The sequence below is a fragment of the Nycticebus coucang genome, chromosome 2, assembly GCF_027406575.1.
Source record: "Nycticebus coucang isolate mNycCou1 chromosome 2, mNycCou1.pri, whole genome shotgun sequence".
In the NCBI taxonomy this organism is placed as follows: Eukaryota; Metazoa; Chordata; class Mammalia; order Primates; family Lorisidae; genus Nycticebus; species Nycticebus coucang.
Genome location: NC_069781.1, coordinates 155,957,294 through 155,968,811, shown reverse-complemented (window position 1 = coordinate 155,968,811; position 11,518 = coordinate 155,957,294). Strand labels below are relative to the sequence as shown.

General features: G+C 47.6%; 1 protein-coding gene across 1 annotated transcript in view; it reads right to left on the bottom strand.

Annotated features, from left to right (window-relative positions):
- The window catches only part of ADGRG5 (adhesion G protein-coupled receptor G5), a 266,713-nt gene extending 266,073 nt beyond the window's left edge, over positions 1 to 640 (bottom strand). The window contains exon 1 of the mRNA XM_053602498.1: positions 623 to 640. The gene's annotated coding sequence lies outside the window, so the exon portion shown is untranslated. The remainder of the gene's footprint in view (positions 1 to 622) is intronic.
- Positions 641 to 11,518: the final 10,878 nt, after the last annotated feature.

Here is an 11,518-nt window from a genome sequence, read left to right as displayed (position 1 = left end):
CCACTGCTTTAGAGGGACTGGGCCAGTCTCTGGGTGCACAGGTAATAAAGATGTTTAAAAAGAAAGAAAGAGGGGCGGCGCCTGTGGCTCAGTCGGTAAGGCGACGGCCCCATATACGGAGGGTGGCGGGTTCAAACCCGGCCCCGGCCAAACTGCAACCAAAAAATAGCGGGGCGTTGTGGCGGGCGCCTGTAGTCCCAGCTACTCGGGAGGCTGAGGCAAGAGAATCGCTTAAACCCAGGAGTTGGAGGTTGCTGTGAGCTGTGTGAGGCCACAGCACCCTACCGAGGGCCATGAAGTGAGACTCTGTCTCTACAAAAAAAAAAAAAAAAAGAAGAAGGCTGAGGTAGGAACCAGGAGTTTGAGTGAGACTCTGTCTCAAATAAAAAAGAGAAAGAAGGAAGGGCAGTGCCTGTGGCTCAAAGGAGTAGGGCACCAGCCTCACATGCTGGAGGTGGCAGGTTCAAACCCAGCCCCGGCCAGAAACTGCAAAAAAAAAAAAAGAGAGAGAAAGAAAGAATAGCCATATGTGGTGGCATGTGCCTGCAGTCCCAGTCCCCTCCTGTCAAGAGGCTCAGGCAGGAGGATCACTTGGGCTCAGGAGTTGAAGTTTCCAATGAACTATGATGATGCCGCTGCACTCCAGCCTGGCTGACAGAACAAGATCCTGGGAAGGAAGGAGGTAGGGAGGGAGGGAAAGAGGAAGGAAGGAAGGAAATTGTAGTATATAGGCTAGACACCTGTAGCCCAAACAACTAGGGTGCCAGCCACATATCCTGGAGCTGGTGGGTTCGAATCTCACCCAGGCCCGCCAAACAATGACAACTATAACCAAAAAATAGCCAGGTGTTGTGTGGCAGGTGCCTGTAGTCCCAGCTATTTGAGAGGCTGAGGCAGGAGGATCCCTTGAGCCCAAGACTTTGAGGTTGCTGTGAGCTGTGACACCACAGCATTCAACCCAGGGTGGCAGCTTGAGACTCTGTCTCAAAAAAAGAAAAAAAATTGTGGTATATCAATATAATTCAACAACAAAAGAAACATCACAGCTCACAGCAACCTCAAACTCTTAAGCAATTCTCTTGCCTCAGCCTTCCAAGTAGCTGGGACAACAGGCACCCACCACAACGCACGGCTATTTTTTGTTGTGGTGGTTGTGGTTGTCATTGTTGTTTAGCTGGCCCAGGCCAGGTTTGAACCTGCCAGCCTTGGTATATGTCGCTAGTGCCATAATCACTGTGCTATGGAAACCCAGCCTATTTTTCTTTTTTTTTTGAGACAGTTTCACTTTGTCACCCTTGGTAGAGTGCCGTGGAGTCATAGCTCACAGCAACCTCAAAGCCCAAATTCTTGGGCTTAAGTGATCCTCTTGCTTCAGCCTCCCCAGTAGCTGGGACTACAGGTACCTACCATAACCCCCAGCTATTTTTAGAGATGGTGTCTCCCTCTAGCTCAGGCTGGTTTTGAACTCCTGAGCTCAAGGGATCCACTTACTTTAGCCTTGCAGAGTGCTAGGATTACAGGTGTGATCCTGTAATATCCAGCCTGAAACAACCTATGGGTATGTTGAACAAAGTAGATTAATTTTGAAAGCATTATTTTACGCAAAAGACTACTGCATTAGTTTCTTCTTCTTTTTTTTTTTTTTTAGACAGAGCCTCAAGCTGTCGCCCTGGGTAGAGTGCTGTGGCATCACAACTCACATCAACCTCCAACTCCTGGGCTCAAGCAATTCTCCTGCCTCAGCCTCCCAAGTAGCTGGGACTACAGGCACCTGCCACAACGCCCGGCTATTTTTTTTTTTTTGGTTGCAGGTGTCATTGTTGTTTGGTGGGCCCGGGCTGGATTTGAACCCGCCAGCTCAGGTGTATGTGGCTGGCACCTTAGCCGCTTGAGCCACAGGCACTGACCCTACATTAGTTTCTTCTTGAGGCAATAACAAACTATTACACACTCATAAACTTGGTAGATACCCTGGGCCTCCTAGAGTGCTGAGATTACAGGCGTGAGCATTTCTTTAACCTTAGGATCCATCTTTAAAGGAGTATCTATTTTGGTTTCTCAAGATCATACTTCCTTCTTCCGCTTCTGGTAGCTGCCAGCATTACTTGGTCCCAGCTGCATCATCTCAATCTCTGTTTCTGTGGTCACATTGTCTTCTCCTTTATTGCCAGCAAATCTTGCTTCCCTCTTACAAGGATACTTATAATCATATTTAGATAATCCAGAATAATCTGGGATAATTTCCTTATCTCAAAATTATTATTATTATTATTGAGACAGTTTGTTTTTTTGTTTTTTGTAGAGACAGAGTCTCACTTTATGGCCCTTGGTAGAGTGCTGTGGCCTCACACAGCTCACAGCAACCTCCAACTCCTGGGCTTAAGCGATTCTCTTGCCTCAGCCTCCCGAGTAGCCGGGACTACAGGCGCCCACCACAACGCCCGGCTATTTTTTGGTTGCAGTTTGGCCGGGGCCGGGTTTGAACCCGTCACCCTCGGTATATGGGGCCGGCGCCTTACCGACTGAGCCACAGGCGCTGCCTGAAACAGAGTTTGTTTGTTGCCCCTGGTAGAGTGCCTTGGCATTACAGCTCACAGCAACCTCAAACTCTTGGGGCTCAAGAGATACTTTTTTTTTTTGCAGTTTTTGGCCAGGGCTGGGTTTGAACCCACCACCTCCGGCATATGAGGCCAGTGCCTTACTCCGTTGAGCCCCAGGCACCGCCCTCAAGAGATGCTTTTGCCTTAGCCTCCTAAGTACCTGGGACTACAGGTGCCTGCCACAATGCCCAGCCATTTTTAGAGATGGGGGTCTGGCTCTTGCTTAGACTGGTCTTGAACACCTGAGCTCAAGCAATCCACCAGCCTCCACCTCCCAGAGTGTTAGGATTACAGGTATGAGGCACCATGCCTGGCTATCTCCAAATTCTTAATTACATACACCAAGGTCTTTTTGCCAAAAATGGTAGCACTTGTCTGGGCGTGGTGGCTTATGCCTGTAGTCCTAGCACTCTGGGAGGCCAAGGCGGGTGGATTGCCCTGAGCTCAGAGGTTTGTGACCAGCCTGAGCCAGAGTGAGACTCCATCTCTTAAAAAAAAAAAAAAAATGACAGCACTCACAGGTTCTGAGGAATAGGACTGAGCATTTTTGAGGGAATTATTCAACCTGCCATAACTACATAATTTAAGATTCTGTCTGTATACGTATATGACATTCTATAAAAAAGCAAAATAACACCAATGGAAAGCACAAGAGACCCTTTTTAAGTGATCAGAATGCTCTAGATTGTAATTTTAGTGGAGGTTACAAAACCTTGCCTCTTACTTTCTCTTACCTGAAAACCATATTTTCAGAAAAAAAAAATAAGAATGGCCAAAAGCTATTCTTGTAGAGACTCAGCTCTACTAGTTCAGTATTACTCTTTTACTGTCTAAAAAAAAAAGGGGGGGGGGGGCGGCACCTGTGGCTCAGTGAGTAGGGGGCCGGCCCCATATACCGCGGGTGGCGGGTTCAAACCCGGCCCTGGCCAAACTGCAACAAAAAAATAGCCAAGCGTTGTGGCGGGCGCCTGTAGTCCCAGCTGCTGGGGAGGCTGAGGCAAGAGAATCGCGTAAACCCAGGAGCTGGAGGTTGCTGTGAGTCGTGTGACACCATGGCACTCTACGGAGGGCAGTAAAGTGAGACTCTGTCTCTACAAAAAAAAGAGGAAGAGAGAAACAGAGTAAGAGAAACAAGAGAAAATAATAGCAACATATAAACGTGACAAAGGATGAGATCGAAATGAAAAGGAACTCACAAAATGATAAAGAGAAGCACAGACGGGCCAGCAAAGTTAAAGGGCACCTTGTCATCTATAAGACCACTGGCACTGCTCAGACAACTGCAGAATTCAAGGGGTTCCCCATGTCACCCTCAGCTTCAATAATCCACCAGAAGAACTCACAGAATGCACTGAAAGCTGTAAACTCATAGTTGTAGTCTTTTGTTTCTTCCTTAGAGACAGGGTCTCACTTTGTCACCCTGGGTAGAGTGCTATAGTGTCGTAGCTCACAGCAACTTCATACTCGGGCTCAAGTGATCTTCTTGCCTCAGCCTCCTGTGTAGCGGCCCCTGCCACAATGCCCAGCTATTATTGCTCAGGCTGGTCTTGAATTCCTGATCTCAAGCAATCCACCAGCCTGGACCTCCCAGAGTGCTAGGATTGCAGGACTGAGCCAGTGGCCCCAGCCTCATAGTTGCAATTTATTTACAGCAGAAGGGTACAAATTAAAATCAGCCGAGGGAAATGGTGTTTGAGATAGAGTCCAGGAAATTTCCAGACCAAGAACTTCCATTGTCCTATCCTTGTGGAGTCAGTATATCATTACTGTCCTAGAGTCTGTGTGTGACAATATGTAGACTGTTGCTAACCAAGTAAATTTACTGTCGTGGTGTCCAGAGTCTTCACTGGAGCTCCATCATGCAGGCAGGGTTGATCACCCCTGTAGCTAATCTGGAACTCCAACTCCTCCTGAGGTCAGCTTTGTGTGTCCCCAACCCCCTCCCCACCCTTAACCACATTGTTAGACTACCTGGTGTGGCCAGCCCCACCCTAAACTAAAACAATTCTGTCGGATATGACCTTTCAAGGGTTTAGAGATTAACACCCAGAAGATGAGGGCAAAAGTCAGATCTTTCTTTCTCCAAGCAAATTTAAATTCTTTTTTTTTGTAGAGACAGAGTGTCACTTTATGGCCCTCGGTAGAGTGCCATGGCATCACACAGCTCACAGCAACCTCCAACTCCTGAGCTTAAGCGATTCTCTTGCCTCAGCCTCCTGAGCAGCTGGGACTACAGGCGCCCGCCACAACGCCCGGCTATTTTTTGGTTGCAGTTCAGCCGGGGCTGGGTTTGAACCCGCCACCCTCGGTATATGGGGCTGGCGCCTTACAGACCGAGCCACAGGCGCCGCCCCAAATTTAAATTCTTTACTACAGAAGGGCAAATGATTCAAACCATATTTTCAGAAAAGGAAATAAGAATGAACAAAAGCTTAATAAGAGACTCAGCTCTAGTTCAGTATTTTTTTGAGACAGTCTCACTATGTTGCCCTCGGTAGAGTGCTGTAATGTCGCAGCTCACAGCAACCTCCAACTCTTGGGCTCAAGCGATTCTCTTACAAGGATACTTACAATGACATTTAGATAATCCAGAATAATCTGGGATAATCTCTTTATCTCAAAATTCTGTTTTTTTTTTGAGACAGTTTCAGTTTGTTGCCCTTGGTAGAGTGCTGTAGCGTCACAGTTCACAGCAACCTCTAATTCTCTTGGGCTCAAGAGATTCTCTTGCTTCAGCCTCCCCAGTAGCTGGAACTACAGGCACCCGCCACAACACCTGGCTGTTTTTTTTATTGCAGTTTGGCTGGGGTCAGGTTTGAACCCGCCATCCTCAGTATATGGGGCCAGGGCCCCTAATCACTGAGCCACAGGCACCGCCCTGTCAATGAGGATTTTCACTGAGTGAGTAGATCACAGTTGCTCTTGCCACACAGGGAAAAATGGTTAACTGTGAGATGATGAGTATATTAATTTGTTCACTATAGTAACCATTTTACTATGTATGTACATCATAAAATATTTCATACCTTAAATATATATTCACAATAAAATATCTACTTTTTAAAAATAACCAATTCCACAGCAGGGAACATAGGGCTAGTTGGAAAAGTACTCAGTATCTGCTGATTGTAATTAGTAACTGCAGAGTTGGCTTCTGGAAGACATTTGATGAACCCCATAGAAATTTCCCTGTGTATTTCTTTCTTTTTCTTTTTTTTTTTTTTTGAGACAGAGTTTTACTTTGTTGCCCTTGGTAGAGTGTGGTGGTATCACAGCTCACAGCAACCTCCAACTCTTGGGCTCAAGCAATTCTCCTGCCTCAGTCTCCCAAGTAGCTGGGACCACAGTCACCCGCCACAATGCCCAGCTATTTTTGTTGTTGCTTTAGCTGGCCAGGGCCAGGCTCGAACCCACCACCCTCAGTCTATGGGGCCAGCGCCCTACCCACTGAGCCACAAGCGCCGCCTTTCCCTGTGAATTTCTTTCTCTTTCTTTTGCCTTTTTTTTTTTTGCAGTTTTTGGCTGGAACTGGGTTTGAACCTGCCACCTCCGGCATATAGGGCTGGCACCCTATCCCTTTGTGCCACAGGCGCCGCCCTGGAGACAGGATCTTGACTGTCACCAGTGGCGCTATCATGGTTTACTGCAGCCTTGAACTCCTAAGCTCAAGCAAACCTCAGCCTCTTGAAAAGCTGGCAGTACAGGTACACCACCACCACACCTGGCTGATTTTTTGGGGGGGTTGGTAGCAAGCAGAGATGGAGTCTCACTGTATTGCAGGCTGGTATTAAACTACTGGGCTTCGGCAATCCTGCCTTGGTCTTCCAAGGTGATGGAATTACAGGTATAAGCCAACACACCTGGTTTGTGTATTTCTTAAAATCGTATATCAAGGTTTGGCGCCTGTAGCTCAAGCGGCTAAGGTGTCAGCCACATACACCTGAGCTGGCAGGTTTGAATCCAACCCGGGCCTGCCAAACAACAACAACTACAACCAAAAAATAGCCGGGCATTGTGGCTGGTGCCTGTAGTCCCAGCTACTTGGGAGGCTGAGGCAAGAGAATTGCTTAAGGAGTTGGAGGTTGCTCTGAGCTGTGATGCCAGGGCAACAGCTCAAGGCTCTGTCTCCAAAAACAAAAAAAATTGTACATCAAATGGTCTATCTTCCAATAGCCTGAGGCTTTTTGTTTGTTTGTTTTGTTTTGGGGGGTGGTTTGCTTTATTTTGTTTTTCAGACAGAGTCTCACTTTGTCACCCTGGGTAGAGTGCCATGGTGTCACAGCTTACAACCTCAAGACTCCTGGGCTCAAGTGAATCTCTTGCCTCAGCCTCCTGAGTAGCTGAGCCTATAGCCGCCCTCCACAACATCTGGATATTTTTTTAGAGAGGAGTCTCACTCTTACTCAGCCTGGTCTCAAACTCTTGATCTTCAGCAATCCACCTGCCTCAGCCTCCCAGAGTGCTGGGATTACAGGTGTGAGCCACCTCCCCCAGCCTCTGATATGATTTTTTTTTTTTTTTTGAGACAGAGTTTCACTAAGTTGCCCTCGGTAGAGTGCTGGTGGCGTCACAGGCCACAGCAACCTCAAACTCTTGAGCTTAAATGATTCTCTTGGCTCAGCCTCCCAAGTAGCTCCCACCACAACACCCGGCTATTTTTTGTTGCAGTTGTCATTGTTGTTTAGCTGGCCTGGGCCCGTTTCGAATCTACCACCTCCAGTGTGGGTGGCTGGCGCCATAACCACTGTGCTACAGGTGTCAAGCCTGATATGATTCTTTTTTTTTTTTTTTTTTTTTTTTTGTAGAGACAGAGTCTCACTTTATGGCCCTCAGTAGAGTGCCGTGGCCTCACACAGCTCACAGCAACCTCCAACTCCTGGGCTTAAGCGATTCTCTTGCCTCAGCCTCCCGAGTAGCTGGGACCACAGGCGCCCGCCACAACGCCCGGCTATTTTTTGGTTGCAGTTTGGCCGGGGCTGGGTTTGAACCCGCCACCCTCGGTATATGGGGCCGGCGCCCTACCGACTGAGCCACAGGCGCCGCCCAAGCCTGATATGATTCTTAATCATCCTTCACATCTCTGCTTAAATGTTTAGAGCGTCCCAGCCTGGCTATCTAAATGACTAAACCAATCCTCAGAATTATTCTCTCCTGTGACATCCTGCTCTTTTTCTGTGGTGACATTATTACAAGCAGCAGTTCTCTATTTCTCTGTGGGTTTGTACATCCAGATTTCCTGAGGATAGGACCCTTCCCCACAGCTCATACCCACGATACACATTAAGTATTTGCTCAGTGCCTGAATCCCCACTTTCTCTCCCGCATATCCTCACCCCATGGGAAGGCAGGGGAGGCCCAGCACACAGTAGGGATTTGGCCAGAGCCTTTGTAGAATTGAGAAACGAGACAAGACCCATGCTGCGGGTATTTCATGTGGAGATGCTTGCTCAGACCTTGCAGGGAGGAGATCAGTCCTGGCAGTAGACACACTTTCCTATCCCCAGTTTGGCTCTCTGCCCTTCCCCCCACCATCCCAAGAATCCAGGGAGCCAGTCGAGACTCTGGGTGGGCAGCTGGTTCCAGCCTGGGCACAGGTTCCTTCCCACTTTCTCTGACGAGGGGCGAGTGAAGCTGGGTTGGAAGAAAATGTCAAAAGTAAAAAACAGTGCAGTGATTCAGACTTGCCTGCTGCTATTTGAAAGGAATGAAAGTGGGTTTAACCAAAAAAACAAAATCCAAACCAAAACCCAAACAAAAACACTTTACTGTTTTAGAATCTGCCTCAGAAACAATCATCTTACTGTTTTCTATGTCATAAAAAAAAAAAAAAAAAAAAAAATTGAGGGCTCACCCGAGCTTTGTTCTGCCACTTGGTCTGGTCTGCAGAGAGGCTGGTGTCTGGATAATATTTTGCAGCTGCAGAGAAACGCTTCTCCTCTCCAGAGTACCTAATGCAAGTGGAGTGGTGGGGAAGGGGAAGGGTGCCAGGTGCCTTGAGGGAAAGGTGCTAAACATCCAGTTGAGTAAGGGGTTTTCACCCTCTTATCAGTGAAATTTTCAAAATGTCCCTGCTTAAAACGCTCCAGGCCTTAAAATATTAACCCTTCTCCATCACTGTGCTCTGCTAGATAAATTTTACCTCTTTTTTTTGAGATAGGTGCCTTTGGTAGAATGCTCTGGCGTCATAGCTCACAGCAACCTCAAACTCTTGGGCTCAAGCGATTCTCTTGCCTCAATTTCCCAAGTGGTTGGGATTATAGGCCCGATAAGATGGGGTCTTGCTCTTGTTCAGGCCGATCTGCTTAGGTCTCCTGAAGTGCTAGGATTACAGGTGTGAGTCACCATACCTAACCTATAAATTTTACCTTATAAAGTAAAATAGTCTTTGCAGATTTAAGTTAAGTGACTGAACTAATTATCCTGATATATGCGAATTGGACCCTGACCAATCACAAGTGTCCTCATAAAAGGCCAGGTTTGGTGGCTCAAGCCTGTAATCCTAGCACTCAGGGACACCAGCCTGAGTAAGAGTGAGACCCCCATCTCTACTAAAAATACAAAAACTAGCCTGGCATTGTGGCAGGCTCCTGTAGTCTCAGCTACTCAGGAGGCTGAGGCAAAGAGGATCACTTGAGCCCAGGAGTTTGAGGTTGATACCACGGCACCTACCCAGGGGGACAGAGTGAGACTCTGTCTCAAAAACAAGAACAAATATCCTTATAAGAGAGGGAGAAAGAGCTTTTATACATTGACCTCTGAGGTGAGATAGGGGCAATGAGGTCACAAATCAAGTAAGGCCAGCAGCCACCATCAGAAGCTTAAAAGCAGGGAACAAAAACCAAGACACCATCTCTGCTAAAAATAGAAAAATTGAGGCAAGAGGCTCACTGGAGCCCAAGTGTTGGAGGTTTGCTGTGAGCTATGACGCCATGGCAGTCTACCCAGGGTGACAGCTTGAGACTGTCTCAAAAAAGAAAAAAAGGCTTGGCATCCCTAGCACAGTGGTTACAGCGCCAGCCACATACTTCAAGCTGGTGGGTTCTAACCTGGTGGGCCAGCTAAACAATGACAGCTGCAGGGCAGCACCTGTGGCTCAAAGGAGTAGGGCACCAGCCCCATATACCAGAGGTGGTGGGTTCAAACCCAGCCCCGGCCAAAAAACTGCAAAAATTAAAAACAATGACAGCTGCAACAAAAGATAGCTGGGCACTGTGGCAGGCGCCTGTAGTCTTAGCTACTTGGGAAGCTGAAGCAAGAGAAGTGCTTAAGCCCAAGAGTTGGAGGTAGCTGTGACACCACAGCACTCTACCTAGGGTGACATACTGAGACTCCATCTCAAAAAAACAAACAAACAAAACCAAAAAAAAAAAAACTAGTTACGGAAAGACAAATACCATTTGATCTTACCAGTATGTGGAATCTAAAGAAATCATGTCACAGAAGTGGAGAGTCATAGAATAGTGACTAAGGGAGTTGGTGAGGGATGAGGGCAGAGGCTGGTCAACAGGTAACAAGTTACAGTTGGCAGGAAGAAAAAATCTGGTGTTCTATTGTAAAGTAAGGTGACTGTGGTTGACAATAGTGCACGCTTCAAAATACAGGAGCTGGAAGAGAGACTTTTGAATGTTTTCACCACAAAGAAATGATAAATGTATGAGGTGATGGATGTGTTAAATATCTTGATTATTACACATTGTACACATGTGCAAAACATCACACTGTACCCCATAAATAGGTATGTATTGACAGAATTATAACACACCAGTTAAAAACAACAAACAAAAGGAAAGTGCCACATGATTGCAAGAGGGACTTTACCTAACAATTACAATCAGTGTAACCTGGCTTATTGTACCCTCAATGAATCCCCAACAATAAAAAAAAAAAAAAAAGAACAATCTTAAAATTAGAAAAAAAAAAAAAAAAAGGGAAGTGCCTGTGGCTCAAAGGAGTAGGGCGCCGGTCAGGAGGTGCAGGGTTCAAACCCAGCCCCAGCCAAAAACTGCAAAAAAAAAAACACCCAAAAAACAAACAAACAAAAAGAGAGTGGCATTTAAGAAACCCTTGTCTGGTGTGTGTCCTGCTGCAGGCCCAGGGCCTGACATACAGTAGGTACTTAGCAAACGTTGGTTGATGAATAAATTAATGAACTATCTGTGCAAACCTCTATGGCCCAAGGGGGTTGTGCGCGCGCAGAAGAGCTTTAGCGTGCACGTGGAGCAATGAAATTGTAACTTTGGCACCACCTCCCACCTTCTGAGTGACCCCTCCCTCCCTGGGTGCCAGCAGCTTTCCAGGAAATATTTAATTTATTCTCCACAAAAACTCTGTCAGATGAGGTCCCTTCCTATCTATACACTGTAGACGAGGAAACTGAAGCTCAGCTATCTTCTAAGTTACGTACAGTAGGTTCAAAAGTGAAATCTGCATCCATAGTCACAAAAGCCCCTTCCCTTCTCCGGCGCGCCCAGAGTTTACGCAGATCCTCCCCTCCCTGGTGCTGGGTCTCCCGGGAGTTTTTAGGAGTTGCGGCACAGGGGTGCTGATCCTGGTTTACGTAGAGACGTCTGGAGAGGCCCAGGGGCTCGGCCAAGGGAACTTAGCTCCTCAGAAAAATCTGGGAGAGCGTGATTCGGCGAGCCACCGCCAGCTATACCGAGGCACAAGAGCTACCAGCCAGGACCACGCGGAGGGCGCGCGCGAGAAATTCTCAGCAGAAGGATTTCCCCGGAGCGGACACTCGCGGCTGTCGAGGCAGGTTCTGACAGAGCCATCTCGCTGACCCGGGTTTCAGTTTTCTGGCCCGTGGAAGTGGTGGACACGGCTGCGGACGAGCTGGTGGCTGCTGCACCCGCCGAGGGCGAGCAAATGGTTAAAGGGGCGGGTCTCGCGGCGGAGGCGGGGCCCGGGTTCCGGCC